General features: G+C 42.8%; 1 protein-coding gene across 3 annotated transcripts in view; it reads left to right on the top strand.

The window, feature by feature from the left end:
- Window positions 1–5000, top strand: part of Camta (Calmodulin-binding transcription activator) — a 404381-nt gene that overhangs the window by 121215 nt on the left and 278166 nt on the right. The gene's annotated exons all lie outside the window — the stretch shown is intronic.

Genomic DNA, 5000 nt, shown 5'->3' with positions numbered 1-5000 from the left:
GGGAGGGTAGGGGGTAGGGAGTGGGAGTTAAAGGAAGGCCGAAAGTCCCGCCAAGAGACGCTTATCTATGCCTGATGTCGTTACGTGTTTGGGCACCAAGTAGACGACACCAGGGTTTAGATTGTTTTGATGTGGTTCTCCACATTCGTGTGATTTATTGGCGCTCTTCTTTGGAAGAACCCATGAGGGAAGTCCTTCAAGAAGGACCAGGCATGACCACATGGTACTGCCAAGAAGAGTCTTGAGGTCAAACTTCAAGCCCACCAGAACTCAAATTTCTTCCGAAGTCGGGTCGAGTGTCCGACTTCGAGTCCCTCCGTCCTTCCCGAAGAATTGTTGCCTTCTTCTGCCAGATGATGACCCGTGATGACCTCTTGTGATGGAAGAGGGGGAGGTGGCGGGCTTTGCTCGGAGAATATCTTCTTGGAGGAGGACCTCTTCTTCTTGGACAATTTCTTCTTGGAGGAGGACCTCTTTTTTCGAGGAAGATTTCTTCTTGGAGGAGGATCTCTTTTTTCGAGGAAGATTTCTTCTTGGAGGAGGATCTCTTTTTTCGAGGAAGATTTCTTCTTGGAGGAAGATTTCTTCTTGGAGGAGGATCTCTTTTTTCGAGGAAGATTTCTTCTTGGAGGAGTACCTCTTTTTCAAGGAAGATTTCTTCTTGGAGGAGGACCTCTTGTTTTCGAGGAAGATTTCTTCTTGGAGGAGGATCTCTTTTTTCGAGGAAGATTTCTTCTTGGAGGAGGACTTCTTTTTCGAGGAAGATTTCTTCTTGGAGGAGGATCTCTTTTTTCGAGGAAGATTTCTTCTTGGAGGAGGACCTCTTTTTTCGAGGAAGATTTCTTCTTGGAGGAGGACTTCTTTTTCGAGGAAGATTTCTTCTTGGAGGAGGATCTCTTTTTTCGAGGAAGATTTCTTCTTGGAGGAGGACCTCATATTCGTGGACGATTTCTTCTTGGAGGAGGACCTCTTTTTCGAGTAAGATTTTCTTCTTGGAGGAAGATTTCTTTTTCGAGGATGACCTCTTTTTCGAGGAAGATTTCTTCCTTCGAGGAAGACCTTTTCTTCGAGGAAGATTTCTTCTTCGAGGATGACCTCTTTTTCGAGGAAGATTTCTTCCCTCGAGGACCACCTCTGTCTTTAGAACGAATTTTGCTTCGAGGACGACCTCTGCCTGGAGGACGACTTCATCTTCGAGGAAAAAACTCTTCTTTGTGGACGACCGAGAGCTACGTCCGCATTCACAGATGCTGACGGGAATCGAGTCGAGACCTGACAAATGACGCCAACGCGTTTTGATTAGATATCAAGGGATCAATGCAGCATCACCGCTCTAACCCCTGAGCGTGCGGTACAGCCTGTATACTTCACCACGCGTGTCTTAATCCCGCTTAGTAAAGTACTAGTATCTAGTAACTAGTGTAATACTTTAATAATGTAATCATATAATATAATAGTAATATATGATAATATGATATAATGATAATAATCAGTATTGTGATTGAAATATAATTGTAAGAAAAATATAATCAATATACAAATGATGATATCATAACTAGTATTTAATACTAAGCACCAATGGTAAATTTTAGAGATCATTGTAAATTACTTCATCCACTATTCCTTGTTGGGGAACACTGGGACAAGATACGCCTCCGAGGAGAGAGAGAGAGTGAGAGAGAGAGAGAGAAAGAGAGAGGGAGGGAGGGAGCATGAGAAACAAAAGGCATACTGAGGGAGAGACTAGAAGGGAAGGAAGAATAGGAGTGGGGAGGGGTGAATAGAGAGGATGGGAAGAGAGAGAGAGAGAGAGAGGGGGGGTAGGAGAGGCAAAAAGTAGAGAGTGGGTGCTGGAGGTGCTGGGAGAGCGGAGGGAGAGTGGAGAAGGCTCGAGGTTCAGGAGGGGAGAGGAGAGAAGAGAGGAGAGGAGAGGAGAGGAGGTCGAGGTCATCAGGGAATGGAGGCCGGCCGGCCGGCCGGACCGCCGGCCGGACCGCCGGCCGGATAACAAAGCCGGAAGAGGCCGGGATATAGAGGACCGGGAGAAGACATGGTGAAGGAGGAAAACCATGAGGAAGAGGACTATAAGGAGGCAGAAGAGGTGAGGAGGAGTGGGAGACCAGGAGAGGAGGAAGAGAAGGAGGGCAAAAAGGCTGATGGTTATATGGAAGAGCTAAAGGAGGAGGTGGAGTAGGAGGACCTTGAGGAGGAGGAGGACCAGAAGACAAATGAGGAGGAGGAGGAGAGAGATCAAGAAGAGGAGAACCAGTAGTAGGAGAATGAGGAGGAAGAGGAGGAGGACCATGATGAAGATGAGAAGGAAGATGAGGAGGAATAATGGAGATGAGGAAGACGAGGTAGGAAGAGATGGAGTAGGGATTGGGTGAACAGGAAGAGGAGGAGGAGGTGGACGACGAGGAGAAGGAAGATGAATACGATGAGTAAAGAGAGAGAAGAGGTAGTAGTAATAAGTGTGAATAAAGAGAGTGAAGAGCAAGAAGGAGAGGAGACCAGGAGGTTGAGGGGGAGACCCATATACGAGGTGAAGAGATGGAGGAAGAGGTGTGGGTTGGTTTCACACCTACAAACCATTTGAACAGGTGCAGCCTAAAGTCATTGACTTAAGCCCCAGTTACACCAAGCTTACGACCCGTTTCCGACCGACTTCGACCGAAAATCAAGCGATCGGTCGGCGACACAAAACCTATGGAAGGAATTGAAATGGAAAAAGTGAATGTGGTTGATAAGATGAAAATCTATGCACTGGGGAATATTCAGTGTATGTTGTAATATATCTACTTATCGATCTATCGATCTATCTATTTATCTATCTTATTACCGACTACCAGCGACTTCCAAAGACTACCTGCAACTGGTCGGCGACCGATTGGTCGTCGCCGGTGGTCGGAAACAGGTCGTAGACTTGGTGTGACTGAGCCCTTATATACGGATCCCTTCACCCCCCCTCACTTTTTTTTTCTTCCTCCTCTTCCTCCTCCTCTTCTTTCTCCTCTTCTTCCTCCTCCTCTCCGCCCTGTGGTCGCATCTTTCCTTTTTATTTGGCGCTTCTTGGGAACTTGGTGATTTCGCACCTCCCGTTGTGTCGGGAAACGGCGCAGTGCCTGGCATAATATTAACATCATTTCAATTCATCTATTTATTCGTTTGTTTACTCACTTATTTATTTACATCTGTTGTTTATATTATGTTAATTTGTTGTATTTGTTTTGTATATTTCTTTGTTGTTTTATTTATTTATTATTGATTTGTTCATTTTTTTTTATAAATCACCGTAATTGATCAAGTTATTTTTATTGTGTATATATATAAATATATATATATATATATATATATATATATATATATATATATATATATATATATATATATATATATATTGCCTATGTCAGTTTAGTTCCATCTTGTAGAAAAGTGAATATATATTTTTTTTAATTAAGTGTGTGTGTGTACATAAATATATGTATATTATGTGTGATTCATCATGGTCTTGAAAACACGTGCAAGACTCATGACTGACAGCTATTACTCTTCCGAATGAGAGCTGAGCTCGTAGTCGGGTAATGATGCGACCTCACACGCATTACACACCCACATCCTTGCTCAAGGAAGACAGTAACGGTTTATAGCGTTTGTGAATATTCCACGACGTGAACTTGTGCGATCTCGGACTCGGTGTGTGTGTGTGTGTGTGTGTGTGTGTGTGTGTGTGTGTGTGTGTGTGTGTGTGTGTGTGTGTGTGTGTGTGTGTGTGTATGTGTGTGATTGCACGCGCGAATAAATACGTGTGTGTGTGTGTGTGTGCATGTATATGCATATGTATGTGTGTGTGCGTACGCTTGTGTATGTGGGCGCCTACCTTTGTGTGTGCGCGTGCATGAGTTGTATGCGAATGTATTTTTGTGTACGTACGTGTGCGTGTGTGTAAGTAGACACAAGTACATAAATTCCTCTACTAAGGACTTCACCAAGACCTGAACTGTTTACAATGGTCAGACTGATATGGTCAGACCCTGTGGACATGGTCTCCAGAGAGGAGGAAGTAGAGGAGGAGGAGGAGGAGGAGGAGGAGGAGGAGGAGGAGGAGGGTGGGAGGAGAAGGAGGAGTACATCTGGACCCAAGAGTCTAGCCGGAAGAGGAGACCACGTGACCGGGAATTGGTCGCGGGTTCCTTGCTGTGCACCGCAGACTCTTCCTCGGGTCCTTCCCTCGACCACGCACGCAGGTGCGGGACTTCTTTTCCAGAAGGCCCCTCGCCGGACCTTGGACACCTTTATTTTTTATTTTATTTTTCACTTTATTGCTATTATTGTTATTATTAATATTATTGTTGTTGTTACTGTTGTTATTGTTATTGTTATTCTTATTAGTCTTATTCTTATTATTATTATTATTATTATTATTATATTATTATTATCATCATTATTATCATGGTTATTATTATTACTGTTATTACTATTCTTCTTTTTATCATTATTATTATTATTATTATTATTATTATTATTATTTATTATTATTATTTTTACTATTATTATTATTATTATTATCATTATTATCATTATTATCATTATCATTATTATTATTATTATTATTATTATTATTATTATTATTATTATTTAACATTATTATTTTCGAAGTACTTTATATGTCTTGGTGATCATTGACAATGTGTCCAAGAAAGCTAGGTAAGATAAATTAAGGTCAGGTCAGACCATTCCAGGTCAGGCCAGGTTACGTTAGTGCAGTAGTTTCAGAGTCGTGGAAAGGACCCAACGGTAAAGAATTCCAGTCTTACCCCGACCACAACCACGCCCATCTCGCCAGGTCCTACTCCCGTAGCCAGCCTTCCCCCTTGTCCTAATTAACTCTGAAACAGCCCTTTGCCTAATCCAGCCTAGATTTTCTCTGTGAGACCTTATTTTTCCTTGTCCTAACCAGTGTTAGTCTTATCTCGCCATGTCCTACCTGCTTATATGGACCT

The sequence above is a fragment of the Oratosquilla oratoria genome, chromosome 41, assembly GCF_046742065.1.
Source record: "Oratosquilla oratoria isolate Oo_2021 chromosome 41, ASM4674206v1, whole genome shotgun sequence".
NCBI classification, from domain to species: Eukaryota; Metazoa; Arthropoda; class Malacostraca; order Stomatopoda; family Squillidae; genus Oratosquilla; species Oratosquilla oratoria.
This window is presented reverse-complemented; position numbering and strand designations above follow the sequence as displayed.